This window comes from Rhipicephalus microplus, chromosome 2 (genome assembly GCF_043290135.1).
Source record: "Rhipicephalus microplus isolate Deutch F79 chromosome 2, USDA_Rmic, whole genome shotgun sequence".
Classification (NCBI taxonomy): Eukaryota; Metazoa; Arthropoda; class Arachnida; order Ixodida; family Ixodidae; genus Rhipicephalus; species Rhipicephalus microplus.
The window spans coordinates 114,151,666-114,172,069 of record NC_134701.1 but is presented as its reverse complement, the minus strand read 5'-3'; the positions used below and the strand labels follow the sequence as shown (position 1 = coordinate 114,172,069).

Here is a 20,404-nt window from a genome sequence, read left to right as displayed (position 1 = left end):
ATAGGATAGGCGATAAACAAATTCTGGGAGTACAGTAAAACAACTATAAATGCAAGAGTTAATGTGCTGTTAGGCATATAACATATACCATTACACCCTAATATGTTCGTCGTTAGGGAACCACTTTTTACTCATAAATAGTTGCTAACTTTTTAAGAGATGCCCGTTTCTACCATGTAATATACCCAGGCATTGCGTAGCGTCACCTCTCAAGAGAGGTCGCTGCTGCGGTGGCTACATTGAAAAGCACTTTCCTCGCGGCCCTTGGAGACAAGGGCGCTGATGAGGCATTTGTGCAAGTGCCAAATATTTTTACACATGATTTTATTATCCAAACCTCTTGTCACCCATTTTTACTATACGTATCACGCCACTGTCATGATTTCACTAGTTATGTTTTTACCAGTGTTAGCACGAGGAATTTTAAGGGCCCTAACAGCCACGCACTATATCATTCTCCACATATACACTCACTGAAATGGCGTTCTTTGGCCATCAATTGGCCCTTGCGCCATTAAGCCCTACACATCATCATCATCAACCTAACCATGTAGCGTAGGCTTCGATCTTTTAAATGACGCATTTATGTCTTTTATTGCTTCGACGTGTGTTTTTTCAGAAGTATTCATAAAGCCTGAAGCTTTTATTTTTTTTCTTTGAAAACAAATTTTTCTTATCTCGTTAGCCATTTCTGCGTAAGTTGTCTAATGTTGCTTTACAACATTCTTGACATTTTGTAGAACTTGTATAAAATCGCCCTTTGCAGTCTTTTAACGAAACACCGAAGCACTGTCCGTTATTTCCAGGGAAATAATATTTAAGTGCCCCCTTTTTATCATTGCACCTTGGGTTTAGCGGCTTTTGGCATGACATATCACATGTTCCTCTTCCTCGTAACGGATGCAGCGTAGCTGGAATTGAAGAAAAATTGGTTTACTCAAGTCCAAACAGCACCAACAAGCAAGAGTGCAACGAATCGTATCGACTCTTGATATAGTGAGAAACATTTGAACAGAGAACGCGGCTGGAGATGCATTGAAGAGCAACTTTTCTGTCTGCGAACCACACACACACACACACACACACACACACACACACACACACACACACACACACACACACACACACACACACACACACACACACACACACACACACACACACACACACACACACACACACACACACACACACACACACACACACACACACACACACACACACACACACACACGCACACACACACACACACACACACACACACGAACACGCACACACACACACACACACACACACACACACACACACACACACACACACACACACACACGAACACGCACACACACACGAACACGCACACGCACACGCACGCGCACGCGCACGCACACGCACGCGCACGCACACGCACACGCACACACACGCACACACACACACACACACACACACACACACACACACACACACACACACACACGTACAAACGCACAAATGTGGTCCTGTGGACACGTTGATTTTTTTAACTGTGGTTCTTGCAGAAGCCATCAGTGAAAGAAAACAAAAACTCTCAGCTTGGAACATTATTCACCGTTTTTAACAGCAAAAAGAAAGCGCAGGAGGTCCAAGGACTACGTACAGAAAGCTGCAGAACAGCCAAGAGCAGCGGGCCAGGGTTCCTATCTGTTTCCTTTGCGAAAAAAGTAATATGGAGCATTTAAATAGAGTAGAGGGGAGCGTGGGAGATGTTTTTTTTTCTTCGGTGAGTGGGCACCACCTTCTCCTGAAGGCTGAGGGAGGGGGCTGCAGGTGATGTAGAACATCATTTGTGTGCTCTGTATGCCTTGAAGAGGAAAATTGTGGGGAAGGGGAACACACGGGTTCGGTGTTAAGCCGCCCCGGCTATGCCTCTGAGAAGGAATGATTACATAGCTGCAATACATGTTCATAGTCCGCCTACACATGCATATATCGACATATTTCAACATACAACAACTTTACTGATTCCCATCAATGCATATACAAATTTGCGCACATTTACTTTAATACCGGGACATGTGACATGAATAAAACTGAACAAGGTGGTACCACATGCAGAACAACCTGATCAATTCAAAAATGATGAAAGTTGATAAATTAGTCATTTATAATACGATTTAGGCAAAAAATTTTGGCCTTGCTCAGTGGAATAACAAAAGCACAATATTAAAAAGTTATTGGAGCAAAAACTACGAAAACAACGATTTCAAATAGGACGATGTGTATGCGCTACGCGAGGCTGTCCTTTAGAAAAGTTGGCTCTGCTTCGGTTTTCTGGCAAGTGGTTTGTTTTCTTTGCAAGAAGTCGAAATAATATTGACGACACGGACGTCACTCGCGCACAACTTTCCTTGGCAATGAAGCTAAGACTACGGAGCAAAAGTGGGCGTGTGGCAGCACTGAAAAATGTAGTCCCTGAAGTGCGTCCTTGCTCTCGCGCGTTAATAATAAAAACATGGCATAAATTCATTTCAGGGGTGAAGATCCTTAAGGCGTGGGTCGGTCGTCACCTGTATTTTTGCATGTATGCTGTAACCACCTCACAGCATATCCATGGAGGGAGTTATACTGAGTAAGGTGAAGCATCGGAGATTTTTTTACGGCAAACCGTGAATAATCCGCTGGCAGCATCTGTCCGTCGTCTGTCTGACGCACTGAACGAAGGACGCACAGACGTGCGGACGGATGCACGGGCGAATGCATGGGCGGTTGGACGCATGGACGGGCGCACGGACGGAAGCGCGGACAGACTGACGGATGCTTTGCCTCACTCATCATGATTAAGTCTATGGACATGGTGTGTTTTTTTTTAGGTGGCGCTGTAGAGGAAGGAACGTAGAACAAAACAAAGAGATATTCGTAATATGATTTACTTTACGGCGTGTCATTTCGTGTTCTGTCGCATGTAAAAATATTGCACGTTTTACATGCACCTTACTATAAAAATGACGTCTTCGTCTTTAGGTGAGTGGTCTTTGCCCTCCAACAACTTCAACAACTTACCAAAGGAGCTTGTAAGAAATTTCTCTCGCAACTGGTTGTCTAAGCAGATGTACCATATTTTATGCACTGTAACCATTCGAACATTGATGTCAATTGAAGCTCGCACTGGGCCGGGCTGCTTCACGAAGGAGTACATATGCAGTAGCTCCTCCCCATATGTTACCCTTCATTGCCAAGAAATGTTGCCCGCGAGCATACAAATCAAATGAGTAATATTGGTGTTACATGCCGAAATTTTGATATGAGTTAAGGTTTCACATGTAAGTCTGCTTTAGTGTGATATCTCAAAGTCCTGATTTGAGTTAAAGGCACGCCGTATCGGGGGACTCCGGATAAATTTTCTGTGATTTTTTATGCGCACCACGCCTGCGTGGAATGTTGTTCTTTGCAAATAGTTCCAGATAAAATGTGGTTACCTTGGCTAGAGATATAACCCGCCACCTTTAGCTAAGTAGCGCTGTACCTGACGTGCTAAGCTACCACGACTGGTAGGCTATATTTACATCGTTTTGCGTGCTCTACATTGTAGCAAGTTTCTTTTAAAGTGTGCCCACCGTTTTTTATTCTGATATAACGACAGCCTCTTTTATTTCGTTTGGCTAACGGTGCGTATATCGGGAGGGGTGTCAAATAAAGGGTAATGTGAGACTTTTACAGCATCTACGAATAAGTAACTAGAGTGTTAGACTGCTGACGTGAATGTCGGGGTTCTATCCCGGCAAGAGTAGTTTTATTTTGATGGTGGTGAAATGATAAAGGCCCGCATGCAGTGTGATGTCAGTGCACACTAAAAAAAAAAAAAACAAAACAGATGTACAAAATTTCTGAAGCCCCTTTACCACGGCATCTCTTATATTCATTTTGTGTTTTTGGACATAGCACGCCATATATTAGTATTATTATTATAATTCAATATGTCAAAACGAAGACGGAGCAAGGAACAAGGATTATGACATGATTATAACTTTTTTATTGGTCCTGAGGCAAATAATGGAGATAGCCCGAGGGCTCCTCGTCAAGTCGGTGGCTCGAACCAGGACGGAACCGGGAGGCGATGACTCTCGGCTATTGCCCGAGCCCTCCGGAGAGTGTGTGGTTGAAGAGTGATTCCGGAACTGCGAATAGCCTGGTCTCACTTTGACCTGACTGTGCATATGGGAGCTGTGGGAACCGAGCGTGCCCTCCCTTTTGGCGTCTCGTTCCCGCAGCTTGTGAGAACGCTGGCCGTGCGTGGCTCGAGTGCCGGAAGAATGGCCATCATGGTTTTGTCGCCGGGCCTTTCTATCTGGCGCAAGTCGCGTGTTGGTTTTTAGGGACGACGCTCCATATAGCGGCACCTGTTCGTCCCTCGCAGCCGCTGTAGTGTGTAACAAGTATAACATTTTGACCTCCAAGATGGAGCCGGCGAGAGATTTATTCTGTGCGTTGTTGAACCATAAAGAATAGTGCTCAATGTACATGCCAATGGCTGCTAATGGAGAATGAGAGACAGGAGCATTCGGCTTTTAGTTAACGCGCATGCTGCCATCCTCATTAGCAGTCATTGGCATGTACATTGAGCACTATCTGACAAGAAAGGGTTGCTAAGTTATACTCGCTGGGTGTCCCCTCCTTAGATTTAGAAAGGTTTAGCGAGCGTTGAGCCGCAGTGCCATGAATACAATGAACTAGTATATATAACATGAATTCGAGGTGGTTAAAGGTGGGAAGTAGATACGAAGCGCAAGCCGTAAGAAAGTAAACGCCGGATTTTCCTGTCTTTCATTTCCCATTAGCAGCCATTGGCATGTACATTGAGCACGATCTGACAGGAAAAGATTGCTACGTTATACTCGCTGGGCGTAACCTCCTTGGTTTTAGAAAGGTTTAGCGAGCGTTGAGCCACAGTGCCATGAATACAGTGAACTAGTATATACCACGAACTCGAGGTGGTTAAAGGTGGGAAGTAGACCCGAAGCGCAAGCCGTCAGAAAGTGTGCGTGTGCCACCTCTCGTTTAGTCCTTGGAATGTCCTCTGGATGGCGGTGCTTCTATAAGGAGAATATATGATGAAAAGATGCGAGATGGGGGTACTTGGAGTGTTGAATAGATGGACGAACAGACACACAGACAGTTGCATGGATGAACGCATGAACGGACGCAGGAGCGGATGCATGGACGAACGCAGGGACGAACGCACGAACAGACGCACTCACGGACGGGTGGATGGACGCATGGACGGTCACACAGAAGGACGCATAGACGGATGGAAACAAGAACGAATGGACGGGCGAATGCTTCGCCCCACTCTCCATCATTCACTCCATGGATATGCTGCCTATTTTTTTTGATAGCCTCACGCCTTCGTGACGAGACTTAACAAGGGTTGATTGATTTGTGGGGTTTAACGTCCCAAAACCACCATTTGATTATGAGAGACGCGACTTAACAAGGGTTTCGGTTAACAGGTGGCCCATTCTCTTATATTATTGTGTGGTGCTTAGCGATGTTGGCTGTTCCTATTTTGAATGCCGTCGAAAAGCAGTTCGCGTATCGTCGAAGAAGGTCCTTCAGTTGTTCTTGTCTGTCGCAGGGTTAATGTTGAAAATTGGCTCCGCAAACAGGGATTCATCCACGTCTTCAGCCGACGAGCCTGTCAAGATGCATGATTCACTGATTTCAGTGAAATGTTCCCGGAACGTGACGGTCGTGCCTTTCTTAAGGTGCTTTTTCTCTGCAGTGAAGTTTGTGATCAGCATTTCTGAGCATTCCTTTCGGAAGTTAGCGATACCTCTGCCGACACAAATGTGGTCAAAAAACAAATCTGAGTGTCCTTCAACTATGCCTTCCTTTTCTTCTTAGGGATCGCCACTGACGGAGACGAGAGTGCTCGAGTAGGGCATAAGGTTAACATGTTCATCGACTACGCTCAATGGTGAACGACACTTAGCCTCCCTGCTCTGGTTTATCGCTTGATCTGTGGGCAACGTAAGGGACTGCGAGTTTAGGTCGGTGACAGCGTCGTGTTCATTCAGGAAGCAATGCCGAGTATGACATCTCGGGAACAATGCTTGGGTATGACAAATGTAGTTGGGTGTGTGTCGTCGTAGATTGTAATTCTTGCGATGCACTTTTCCTTCGGCGTGGCAAGATGTCCACCCGCCGTGCGCATCTGTGCGCCGTCCCACTCGGCCTTTACTTTCTTGAGCTCATTGGCCAAGCGCCCACTGATGATGGAGCTTGTGTCCATGAGAGCACTGATGTGGCGGCCGTTAATGAGTACGTCGAGGTCAGTATATTTTGGTTGTGCGTCACAGTTAGGGCAAAGTGTTAGGTCACGACTCTGTCGCGTCTTACAGCTTTCTATTCGTCCGGCTGCCATGCACTGATCTCTCGATGTTTTCTTCAGGATCCGAATTTCAGTGGGGGCCACATCGTCACTTATTTGTCGTGCTTGGCCCACCTGTCTCGTCGTCTGCGGCGGAGGTTCTTCGAAAGTTTGGTGCACAGCAACCGCGCCTCCAGTGGCCGCTGTCTTCAGTTTTCCGGACTTGGGTACTGGCCACACGCACCCGTAAACTGTGACCGATGCTCTGGTGACTGGTAACGGGCAAGTGATGGTGATCGGGACGAATACCTGGGTCGCCACTCATTGTTGGCGAGGTTCTCTGCTATGTCCCGAAGGCGTTCGCCTCGTTGTGGGCGGGGCGCAGCGAGTGGAGAACCCACGCATGCCCATTTCAGTTTCAGTTTCAGTTTGTTTTTACTTTCGTACAAAACATACATGCTTACATAAACATACAACAGGAGGTCCCAGAGCACTTGGCTGAAGGGGGACCTCCTTTCTCTGAAATGACAGCGGTGGTAGACATGTCCCACTTCGCCGCAGTGGTAACAGAGTGGGCGATAATAAGGTGCTGGCCATATATCCGTCTTCCTTGGCGCGACGTGTGCAGGGAGCGGTAGTCGGCTGTCCACGCGTGTCGAAGGAGGACGATGTTGCGGCATCATATCCTAGCGCCCGGCTGGTGTGCGTAGTCCATGGTGTGCGGCTGCAGCGTATGGCATCATTTCTGGTTCCTTTATTGCTTCACATGGTCCGTGAATCCCTAGTACGTGCTGAACTTCCTTTTTGATTACAGTAGCGAGGGACGAGACTTCCGGTCGTGACGTCGGAAACATCATGTGCATTTATTCACGGATGACAGACCTAATTAGTTCTCTGAGGTTGTCGTCGTGCGCAAAGTTGGGTGAAGCGGCTTAGATGCTCATTGAGCTCGTTTAAAAGTGGTCGTAGTGCCTCACACGCCATTGCATAGACTTCTCGATGTTGCTGGCCTCATTTAAGAATTCTTTTAGTGTAGAAGGGGTGTTTCGTAGAAGCCTAGCAAAAAGATTCTCTTTGACGTTTCTCATCAAAAAGCACACCTTCTTGTCCTCAGACATGGCCGAGTCAACTTTCCAAAACAGGCGGTGCGTTTCTTCAACGTGCATCAGCACAGATTCTCCAGGCTGCTGCATGCGCGTCAGAAGCAGAATCTCTGCGCGCTCCTTGCCATTCTCACTGGGGAATGACTGTAGTAAAGGCTGCCTAAAGAAAGGCCAGGTAGACAGCGATGCTTCATGGCTTTCGAACCTTACCTTGGCAGACTCTTCCAAGGAAAAAAAAAGACGTGCCTCAGCTTGCCATCATCATCCAAGCTGTTGAGAGTGGCTACCCTTTCTAACTTTACCAGCCATTTCTGGTGGTGAGCCATGAAAGTTTGGTGGCTCTCGAGGCTACTGGAACACAATTGGTGTCGTGGCGGTGTTGGTAGCGTTCGTTCCTGCAGTCCTCGTCGTCATCTTGATTGGGAGAGTGCCCAACTACGGAGGTAAGTTCTGCAAGCACTTGTCACCGGAAATCGAAGGCAATGTGAGGCAACTGCTTTATTTGGCAGAACTCAGGCCTAGATGGTCGTCGGTAACACCCAAAGGACGCAGCTGCCGCGCCGGCGTGTCACATGAAAAACACACTTGCGGCTCACCGCTACACGCACACCTACCCACTGATTCTGCTCCCCGCAGTGAGTCGACTTGCACCTATTATCAATACAACAGAATGAGACGCGATACCATCTTTCTCTCGTGATCGTACCAGGCGCCTGTTTTGGCGCATGTAAAGATGATCGACACAAATAATGAGCGTGCCCGTTTACAGCGACAAACCAAAAGACCTCAAGTGGCAATATGAAGGGGATAGCAGTTTTGTAACGTGATATTAGTATACTGTCAATACTGAGAAAATTTGAACTCTGTAATCATTAGAGTTAAGTGCGCGCCTATCATGAGATTCCTGAGTGATAGCTGCACTGTGAAACGCAGACAGTTTTTTTCTTGCAGTGCACACAAACACGTGTCAAGATTACGCTCACAGCGTGGCTTGACTGAGCAGTGTCTTCATGTGAAATAACCAGGAATATTGTAGGACAAAGTGTTGAAGATTCGGTAACGTGGTACGCTTTCAATAATAGGGAGGTGGTATGTTCAAAAGAGACAACAAGACTGTTCGGGTGTTACAGTTTTTCTGTCTAGGCCTTTACATTACAGCGAAAAAGTGACGAATAGATTTTTCCGAACAGGCAGCTGACCGAAAGTACAGAGGAAAGGCGTAGCTATCAGCCAGTATTAGAGCACCCCTTTTCATCTCCTGAGAATAATGCAACAGTGATTGAAAATGTGAAAATTAGGACTAGACCACCTGCTGTGAAGCTGCAATTAAAAGAAATGCGCTCCAGACTTGTGGTTGACCCGAATGATCACATCCATGTCTTAAATTCGTGTGCAAAGTGAATTTAACATGCAAGTCTGTGTCGTTGGCAACAGGTGCCATTTGCAAGCACTTGCATGCAACACTACAGAATGTGTAGAAAAAAACAAAAACAGACCTTAAAACAATGTTAATGATGATTTTTATTTTGTTACCCACTTTGTAGGAGAGGACGTGGTCACAATCCAAGGAAGGCTGTGAGACTGGCCCCAAGTCACGCCACATGTACACTACGCGCAAACGCACTTTCAAAGGGAGAATAGCTGCTGCGCTGCGCAGACACACCTAGAAATGGTAGAAGGCGCTCACTGCTGAAAATACCACTTGATGTGTTGTCCAAACATTACCTTGGCAAGCTCTCCCTTTGTTAGGTAGCACCGTAAAGTGCGAAGACAGATGTGCAATTTTTCGAGCGACGCGGCGTGCCGCATGCGACGTTTCGGCACACATGGGGGCGGAAAAGCTATTAGCGGCAGGCTCCACCCCCTTGTGCACCACCGTCATAAACAGCGCCCAGGTTGGCCACTTCCGCGTACGAAGCAAACTAGTGTAAGCGCAATATTCTCAGAATTTGACCTTCATATTCTTCATTTGTAATCATCATCACGGAGAACGTCTTCTTCTTTCGATGCGTGTACCGGGCGATTCCGCCCAATAAACACCATTGCAACCCCAACTCCGCTATTGTCTTGGAGTATATTTAGCGTCATTTAATGACGGGTTGCTCAATAAAAGATTACAACACGGTCACTTTTCCACCGCATGCTTCGCGTAACGTCTATCCTCAAGTTACGTGGCATCTGCCAAAATTTTTGTTGAGATCGCTAAAGAAGTAGTTTATATAGCGAAACAGTTTTGCAAGGCCAGTGGCAGTTCGGTAAACTGAGAAAAACGCTCGGAATGTTGACATAGACATTTTCCCTGAACTCCAAACGTTTATTCTAACATTCCGTGGGGGAATAGGTTCACGAAATATTGTAGCATTGAAATTTTGTCGGGATAGCGAGCCATACTGGCGGAGGCAAGCTGCTGAACATTAAAAAAAGTGAAAAACGTTACAGGATGGGATTTTCCGATTTTTTCACGGCTTTTTTTTTGTCTCCACACTCTGGCACACATTATAGATTTTGTGTTGCTCATGTATAAACGTGCAAAAGCTGCGCCACGTGTTTCCAATATTTCTATGGGGATCATTGTGGGATTAGTCTAGTCACACTAATCTTTTTTTGCCGTGCTTGGTTCTGCGGCATCAGCCTGTCGCTTTCGTTTCTACGTGCCAATGTTCATTTGACCGTTTAAGAGTCATTGTCTCTTTAATTCAGGTACATGGGGAACATTATTGATATTGACACAAATGCGGCAGCTGCATTTTCGATGGAGGTGGAAGTGCTGTAGGCCCGTGTGCTCAGATTTGGGTGCAAGGTAAAAGGCCAGTCAACAGCCCCCAACTTTTTTTACACCCCCAAACAAGCTCGGTAATTCGTATAGTAGACCGCGACAATCACGTTTTCTGAATATTACAATGCTGGGCGCCGCGCAGAGCCTCCATTCTGAAAAACAATTTCCACGCTCTTTTCCTACGCCTGACCAACGCTCCTTCCACGCGCAGTGACAACTCGGTAATCGGTGACGTGACACAGCACGCAGCTTATTGATTCGTCTAAACCAGGTCTCAACAAACAGTAATGAAGTAAACGACAGTTCCTGTTCCCACCCACAGCTATAGCTTAGATACTCAATCACACGAGTTGCGAAACTCCCCATAGACTCCGTGTAATAAACTCGGGACACGTCATTTGCCCAGTTTGTGGGAGTGGTCAGATTGTCCCACCGCCTTTTGATCAGCACACCCACTTTTAAACGTATTACTTGTCTTTTGTGTTGCTGCTCCCGAACGGTCCGACAGTCTGCTGCCAAAAAATTGAACTCGGGAAATATTGGTCGTGATTTTGGAACGCAGTTTTGCTGCAAATCGTTGTCGGCTGCAAATCGAGTGACTGCAGGCTGCGGAGAAGCATCGACACCGAGTAAACAGTAAACAACCAGGCATCGCAGCAAGCAGAAGTGCGTTGGGACTGATTGAGTTCGCTGATACGTTGATGGCTGACGTCTTGTCACAATGCACAAGTGGGCGGAGTCACGACGACGGGCTAAGCGAATGCTACCTAAAAATTTCAGGCCTGCTCGCTGCTTCTGCCGTGGGCTCTGACGTCACTTCTTTTAGACTGGTGTGTTTCATTGCGCAGACGTGCCTACGATAGCTCTGGTTGCTCGAGAGACATGCAGTGCCAAGCCTAACGAACGTTTTTGTGGTGTGCTGGTTGGCGAATCGAGACGATCATGTTTTTGCGTGTCCCTGAACTGCAGCGTAGATATGTGATGCACTTTGTGCACTGCATAATCGCCATATGTATAGCTGCGAGTCCGAACGGTTGGGCGATGCTGCGTGGCAAATCGTCACGACAATGGGACTGAAGTTGCGAGTGTTCTCGTTTTCTAAGGACAGCCTAAGAACGAAATGGGAGCATGTCGTTCGTGAATCTGGGAACATGGGCTACCCCTCAGAGAGCGGTGTTATCACCACCCCTGTTCAATATAGGTATGATGCGCCTCCCAAGCCAACTGGCCCATGTGGAAGGCACTAAACACACCGTACATGCTGATGACATTACAATTTGGACCACTGAGGGGAGCCTTGAGAAAATGCAGGAACGACTTTAGCGGGCTGCTTCCATAGTAGGGCCGTATGCCAACGGCTCTGGACTCCAGTGTGCTCAAACTAAATCAGAGCTTCTACATGTCATAGCGAATTCAAAAGATAACACAGGTATACCCATCTATCTGTCTGTTGTTCCCATCAGATCTGGATTCTTGGCCTCTTCATTCACCACAGACTCAGGCCTGACTCTACAATAACAGAACTTAAGATAGCAGGTGAACCGGTAGGGCGCATGGTCCACCGTGTTGCCAACAAGCGGGGTGGTCTGCGAGGCAGGGACACGATTCAGCTCATTCACGCCTTTGTGACTAACCGTATCCTCTTCTCCGTGCCATACATTCGATCTAACAAGCGAGAACATGAAAGATTTCACGCCATTATCCGCAAGACTACAAAAAGAGCTCTGGATCTCCCAGTGGCTACCCCCAAAACTCAAAACTGAGGGCGTGGGTGTGCTCAACTCCTACCAGGAGTGGCGGGAGGCGCACCTCATATATCACTATACGCGGCTTATGCAGACTCCCCCGGGAACCGCGTTCTCAACCACTTCAACGTTCAACACACTTGCACTACAGAGAAGGCGGAGCGTATTCCAGAACGTGGGCGCCAAATTCTCTTGGTCTCTCCACTCCCCCAAGCGTGGGCACGCACACGCATGAAAGCGGGCGACAAGCACGGACACGGACGCTTGAGAGACAACATGATTCCTGACCTGGTGTATACTACGTAGACATAGCAGGGCCGACGCCCAAGGGATTTTACACAGCTGCCGTAGTTCAACAGCGAATTCACGTCAACGGGCTTTTCTTCAGAGCACAGAATTCAGAGAGGGCAGATGAAGTGGCGATAGTTCTTGCTGCCGCGGATCGCACTTCAAAGAAGATAATAACGAATTCGAAACGAGCGTGTGCTCACTACCTAGAAGGGGACATATCCTCCTTAGCTAGCCATATTCCAAAATGGGCTGTCTCTGATCCAACCTTGAAAAGCATAATTAGGGCTCTTGGCCATCAGGGTTTACGAGGTAACGTTGCCACTGACGCGGTCGCCCGAGCACTTACCCACCGAGCTCCTCACCCCAGTTCTTATGACTCGAACGTTAATACACCACTGCTACGGCTCAGAGAAATTATTTCCTATTATCGCGACACTCACCTATTTTTTCCGGCTCCTGCAAAGGGGCGGAGTAAAGTAGATGAGCGAACTTTAAGGCGCCTGCAGACAAGTACTCTACTGTGTCCTGCATGAACATGGATGGGTGGTGCCCACAGTGTGGGGTGACCTGTGATATCTTCCACATGGTGTGGGCATGTGCGAAAATCTCCACCTGCCCTCTTCTTCTACCCCTTTCCGAGAGGCATGGGAGACTGCCCTCCTCAACTGCTTCTCGCTGGAGTCTCCACGAGCTCTGGCGAAACGGGCGCCAGTCGGGGCCTCTTCTTGCGGTGTCCCGGTGTAGGTATGCCGACCATGTAGCGAGGTCGTGCTTTGGCATCCGAACTGTCTTTTTTTTTCAACAATAAACGTTTTCATTTCTCTCTCTCTCTCCGTGAAGCTGACATCGACATTCATTTTCTTCGTGACGCGAAGTTACGTGTGTCTGTACTACCTTTTTAAATCAATCTGATGGCACCATCTTCACCATGTTCCGTTCTTGCTCTATACTAAAGGCATCATGTGTGCTTCTGACTTGTTAGCAAAAGCCCTAACTTTAAAATATTGACCGTGCGTGGCAGTACGTTTTCAGAACTGTTTTCTTTCAGGGTCGGTAAACATTTTTGACTGATTGATTGATTGATATGTGGAGTTTAACGTTCCAAAACCACCATATGATTACGGAGACGCCGTACAGGAGGGCTCCGGAAATTCGGACCACCTGGGGTTCTTTAACGTGCACCCAAATCTGAGCGCACGGGCCTACAACACTTCCGCCTCCATCGAAAATACAGCCGCTGCAGCCAGGATTTGATCCCGTGACCTGCGGGTCAGCAGCCAAGTAATCGGTAAACATTTTGCTTTTGGTGATTAGCACAGCAGGGTTCTTGTATTACGTTTCTTTATTTAGTTGAGAAAAATGGAAGAAATGCTGTTGCATTGCTTAGTGCACCAGTTTTGTGCATAGTATATTTTTTGCCGGTCTTACAAACACTTTAGAGCGGTATTACAATTTTGTGCCAGTCTTGCGAGCACCTTAGCCTAATATGTTTCCTAGAAATTTAGAGGTGTGTAGACACTTACAGCCAAGCGTTTCTAAAATGGCCTCAAAGGGAAAATAACAGGTGATTAGATTTTGGTGAAAAGGAAAAGATCGTGAATTATGGTGACAGGTGACAGCATACTTTCCACGATCTGAGTAGGATTTAGAATTTTAAATCGCATTCAGAAGTAATCAAAACTACCATGTCGCACCCCTAGCGCAAGAGCTATGAGCCACAATTATGAAGCCCTAATAACTTTACTGTGATTACTTAGAGCGCACCTGAATAAGGGCTTAAATTTCAAATCTGTACGTTATTGTTCATTTTCGTTTGTTTCTAGTTGGCCTAAAATATAACTGCACTATGTGGGGTTTAACGTCCCAAAACCATTATATGATTATGAGAGACGCCGTAGTGGAGGGCTCCGGAAATTTCGACCACCTGGGGTTCTTCAACGTGCACCCAAATCTGAGCACACGGGCCTACAACATTTCCGCTCCATCAGAAATGCAGCCACCGCAGCCGGGATTCGAACCCGCGACCTGCGGGTCAGCAGCCGAGTATTTGAGCCACTAGAACACCGCGGCGGGGGGCCTAAAAATAAATGAAGTGGAGAAAGAAAAGTGGCACTGCTTTCGTGCCGCGCGTAGACGCGCGGCGTTTCCAGAGTAGCTCGGTTCTCATCGCGTCGGGTGCGTTGTAATAAGCACGTGAACTTGTGAAAGCGATCACTGCGGCACGCGAAATGCCGTCGAACTACTGCTTTGCGGAGAATCGCTACGACTTCATGTCTGCTGCTGGTGGTGGCGATAGTGGCGCTCCGTCAGATTTGTCACCACTGCTGTCGTCCGCCGAAGCATGTCGCTTTAGCGCTATCAAAAAGGTTATACTAAAGCTAAAGTTTTAGTATAACCTCCTGGGCTGGTACTTGATAGGGGTCCTACTCGCATGTGAGCCGAAATTCGTTCCCATAACTCGCTCAAGTAGTCAAGCGATGGCATATCGAAGCGATCCAACTGCAACCGCACGCGAACAACTATGCATGAATACTCGATCACGTGTAAACGCGGCGTTTCGTTTTCGGAGACTTGGCTTGGCTCGACTTGGCTTAAGTAAAAAAAAACGACTTGTGCACGGCCAAAAGTACTTGCATAAGAAATTCTGGGAAAGTGCTGGAACTCTTGTAAAATAATTTAGCACGCTAAAAAGCAGTGGTCGCGGGACTGAAGGATTGACAAACACAACAATACGCGTTTTTACACAGGACTTCACTTTTCATCACTGCTGGCTTTACACTGGCGTATAATCGCTATTGAGATCACATCCACTGTTTGCAACATGTCTCCCTAAAACTGCAGAATCGCCGAAAATGAAAAAAAAATTGGATTTTAAATGTTCTATGGTGTTTTCCGCGTTAGTATTTTGTGATTACAAACTCTGACCGGTGAGCTTTCCGTTGCACTCAAGAAAACGGGTACAACTAACATTGGTTGTGGGTCCCATTAAGGTGTCTGAGCTCTACTTCAAGCTAGAATATTATGAACAACTAACAAATATACTAGTCGAAGCACTGGCAGTTCAGTAGAAGCGCCCACGGTGGCTACACGTTTTTATCTAGACCCCATACTAACATTTTTTTTCTAGGCCCTAAACGATATGAGCGACTACACATCACCGCCAGAGGGGCCAGAGCAAAAAAAAAAAAAAAGAAACGCCGTGCCTTGTGTTCGTCACAGGAGACATTTGTGAAACGAAATATTTTCTTTTTTTAATGCCATGGACATCACCCTGACTTGCTGAATAACATACTTGTGGCCGCAGCACACACTACCCTCAATAACTACGTGTCTATGAAGATAGATGGGTCAAAGAGTATAAATGAAATTGCAGAAACTTTGAAAATGAGCAGAAACATTTTTTGTATGTTCTAAATAGTGTGCGTGTGTGTGTGTGTAGTTGTGGAAATAATAATGAAATTCACCTTATTTATTTCGTCGCTTTGTTGGTGCATTAAATTCCACTCTTATAGGTAGACCACACGTTATGTAGCGCATATCGGCCCTTGGACGCAAGGGTATGAACGAGTGAGGTACTTGTGCTAATGCCATACATGTCCACCATTGTTTTTCATTATCACCAACTTTTGTCACCCATTCACACCACGCACACCTTTCACGGCATAGTCATGATTTTATTACTTGTATGATTTTACCCGCCTTACTGCGAGGAATTTTATGGCCCTTATACAGCCGCTAATCACAAACATTGTCCACATTCATTGTCCCATGAACTGGCGCTCTTTGGCCATCAAATGGCCCTTGCGCCAAAAAACACCATATATCATCATGTAGCGCATATTCTTTGATCTTTAGTGGAAGAAATGGCTAACAGATAAATCTCTTAAACGCTTTTAAATGCCACACCTAATTAAGCGAGCGCCTTTTTTTGTGCAGCGACTTGTTAAGTAAATGACTGAAAAACGATGCTAAGCATGTAAAACTCGCCGCGAACCCTTTATCTTTTAACGGGAGACGATCGTGACAATAGATTCACCACCTCCTGTGCATGCGCCCGATCGGGCAAAACGAGTGACTTCGCGGCGGCAGTGAGCAGGCCTGAAAATGTTTTTAAGCTGGTATTGGTTACGCCTTTCCCTCCCTCTGAAGGAGAAGAGTGGAGAGATCGCGGGAAAATTTGAAACCAGCTGAAAGCGATGTTCTAGCCCCTGTAACTTCCGTAATATGGCCCGTATTCGGGAAATTCTTGCGGCAGCATGTTTACGAAGCGAAAATTCACTCATATCTCTTGAGAGGATTTTTCTGGTGTTTGGTTTCGTTCACTGGCCCTTTGAAGAACCCGAGAACGCAGACAATTGCGGAGCCCTGCACTAAGGCGTCTTTCATAATCCTATGGTGGTTTCAGGACGTTAAACCCCACATATCAATCAATCGTTATTATAGAAAGGAAGTCTTTCGCGCATGCAATATTTCAACAGCACGTTTTTTCTTTTCGGATAAACGTCCTTTTCGCGATTCTAATCAGATGGTGGTAATAAACGCAGAAGCGCCACGTGTCACCTTTCTTTTAACGAGAGCAGCGAGGGACCAATAGGGAACCAAAGCTCAAGTTTGCGGAGCGATGACAACGCCGTGCCTGGCCCTGGCGGCGAGCACCGAAACACTTGAGGAGAGACGCGGGAGAGGTCGCAGGCGAGTGAGTGTGACCCGCCGAAACGGGAGCGCGTGCGACCCACGCGCAACGCGTCCTGCATTCGGTGCGACGAACTTGGTCGCCGTGCCGTCTGCTTGGCGCGCTAAAACGAGACGCTCGCTTTGCGAAGTTGCCTTTCAGCGATTGAAGAAGCGGCTCCACGGAAACATCGCCAAAGTCCGAAGTATTGTGTTGTGGGCTGCCACTACAATGCAGAAAACACCAAGGGACGCTCTCCACGTGTAAAGCTGTATCAGCTTTCCATCTAGTCACAGCCGCGAACACAGCCGCGTTCGCGAAAGATAGAGCAAGCATGACAAAGAGATGAAAAACAAAAAAGCTGAGCACTTTAACTTGACTCGCTGTGGTTAAACTTAGCTTGCTGCTTCGCGACGACGTCAGCGGGTCATGCGCGGCACGGAGGACATGACTCTAAAATTTCTCGGACATTTTATTGCCATGACCCTATAACCTTAGTTTTTATTTATTTTTCATCACGCCGCAAACTTTTTCACATGACAGTACATGGCTACTACTGCTAGATACCACATCGAAACAACAACTATGTGCTTTCCATCAACGTCAACACAACACATCGATTGAGTATGCGGCTTCATGTCGGCAGAATGAGACTTACCAAGAGGCATACGTCGTACACGGTATTATCACAGAGGACCCGAGAAATGCATTTCGAAGTGACTCGGGCGTCGTCGTCTTCCGTCGTCTGCTCCACATCATAAAATTGACTAACGAGCTTTACTCCTTTGCTTCGATTCGCTTCTCGGAAGTGCTTGTGTAGCTTAGAGATCTTTTCGAAGCCGCACAGCTGGCGGTACATTGCGAGGTCACTCAAACGCAGCGCGCTCTCTCTGCATGAGCACGTAATCGAGTGGCAGCGCATTGGAGCGAAGTGAAAACGCGCCATCTACATCCCCGATTTCTACTTTTCTACCAAAGATGGCGCTGCCTGTCCGCAGTCGCAAAATTTGAGTCGCAAAATTTGTCCGGAGTCACAAAATTTGAGAAGCGATTGAGAGAAATGGGGTAACAGCGTTGGGCTAGGAAGGTTTTCAGCTACTTGTACCTGAAGAATGTCGATACAAAATGGAGGAAGCGAACCAGGAAGTTGAATGGTAAATACTTAGAAAACAGCAGGGGGCCAAACCAAAAAGAACTACCGGTTAAGAAGAAAGTGAAGGAAACGGAGACTGACATGTGGAGAATGGGCATGATTAAGAAGGCCGCACTAGAGATCTATCGAACTTTTAAGCAGGAGATTGCCAAGGAAAGGATCTATGATAATACTCGGGGTAGTTCTCTACTGTTTGAGGCCAGGACGGGAGTGCTGCGAACCAAGACATATCGGGCCAAATACGAAGGGGTAGACACAGTATGCAGTGCGTGTGGAGAGGAAGAAACTGCCGAACACTTGATAATGTTCAGTAAAGGGCGTCACGCTATAGTTCAGGATTATGGCGCATAGTTTTTCAAAGCACTGGGGTTTAGGGACAGGGAGGGCAAAATAGACTTTAAGTGGGTAGACTTAACTAGAAGGAGGTTATCTGATGGGTGGCTAAAGTCAAGGCACGAGTGAAAATTAAACCCCTCACTGCGAAGTACGAATCCTCAACTTCATTATTTAAAGGAAAAAAAAAGATAAATGTAATGGTTAGTTCACTAAGTACTGCGGCTAGGTGGCGTTAGACGCTGCCCGATATAAAGGGTACAGCCACATCCATCCGTCCATCCATCCGCAGCGTCACCGTGCGTTGCTTTGGCTTCCATAACAAACATTGATCTAGTACTGCGTGCTTTGCGCCTCCGCAGGTTTCTCTCCTGCCCAATGCCGCGATGAGCGCCAGCGTGAACACCACCACCAGTATAAGCATTACCGCCTGCTGCGTCAAGTCTACACATGGTTTTCTTTAGCAAGAGATATTGTAGTTTAAAGATGATAGTCTTTCTCGGGGACCTTCAACGCAAAAATTTTGGCCTGTCTGTCTGTCTGTCTGTCTGTCTGTCTGTCTGTCTGTCTGTCTGTCTGTCTGTCTGTCTGTCTGTCTGTCTGTCTGTCTGTCTGTCTGTCTGTCTGTCTGTCCGCCCTTAACGGTACCCTAAACGGCACCAAAGTGGCCAAACGATACTCCAAGCGGCCGACCCCATCCGCAGCGGCCACCAATATTGTTCAAGAGTCAGCTTTCATACTTGTGTGATTGTCAAATAAAAAGCAATTATTGCGCATATTCGAGGCACCATGACAACACGCCAATATTCTCTATGTGTGTCTCTTACTACAAAAAGCATACATAAGTAAATATAGGGGCCCTAGCGTTTATCACTTTGCGCTGAGCAAGCAATGCTTGCACGAAAAGGCAAGTGTTTCAAACGCTTTACTAAGATGACACGTTGGTGGCACCTACCCGTCGCCTTGCGTTCTGCACCCTATCACCACCGAGCCAGGCGCACAGGGCGCGCGGGATTCGTTTTCAAAGATGATTGCTAGACATCACTCATGTCTCACGTGTGACGTGACTTGACGTGCTCGTTCGCCTCCACTGCACGTTCGAGACCCTCTAAGGCCGCGTTCACACTGAGCATTCCGGCCGCCGAAAGTGCTCCGAATCCGGTTCGGCGGCGGCGAGATCCGCTGAAAGGACACTCTCCGCGCCGATCGCTCTCGGACCGATTTTTGCGGCGTCTGCCGCCTAATCGGTCACCGCGGACCAATAGGAGCGCTAGTCAAGAAATTTTGAAAAATGGCGGCCAAGCCCTACTCACTTGTTATGGCGCAGTGCACGTAACTGAATGTTGAAACCAACGGGAGTTTAACCTACTCTGTACCTACTCCGCGTCCGTATTTCGTGGAAGAGGTGCTCAAGCTTGCTGTTGGCGTGACCGAGCTTGTTGCGGTCTTGCAGAGCAAAACGAACCCACCAACGCCGCTGGCGTCGGTGGTTTTTCTGCTCTTCGTGCATTAGAAGACAGCCACTTGCCAGCAAAGTAAGCAGTAAAATCTTAAAGGGTGAAGTTAAGGGTCCCCGAATTTTAGGGGCGAAACTTCTTATAGTGGCACCCGTTCGTCCCCCGTAGTATGTAACAAGTATAACATTTTGACCTCCAAGGTGGTGCCGGGGAGAGACTTCTGTGCGTTGTTGAACAATAAAAAATAGTGTTCAATGTACATGTCAATGGCTGCTAATGGGGAATGAGAGACAGGAGCATTCGGCTTTTAGTTAACGCGCAGGCTGCGATCACCATTAGCAGCCATTGGCATGTACATTGAGCACTATCTGACAAGGAAGGGTTGCTACCTTATACTCGCTGGGTGTAACCTCCTTAACTTTAGAAAGGTTTAGCGAGCGTTGAGCCGCAGTGCCATGAATACAATGAACTTGTATATACCATGAATGAACTCGAGGTGGTTAAAAATGGGAAGTAGATATGAAGCGCAAG

The 20,404-nt window shown here is 47.1% G+C and overlaps 1 long non-coding RNA gene across 1 annotated transcript in view; it reads right to left on the bottom strand.

The window, feature by feature from the left end:
* Positions 1-622: 622 nt before the first annotated feature.
* The window catches only part of LOC142785617 (uncharacterized), a 30,578-nt gene continuing 10,796 nt past the window's right edge, over positions 623-20,404 (bottom strand). The window contains exon 2 of the long non-coding RNA XR_012888978.1: positions 623-911. This is a non-coding gene — a long non-coding RNA (uncharacterized LOC142785617). The remainder of the gene's footprint in view (positions 912-20,404) is intronic.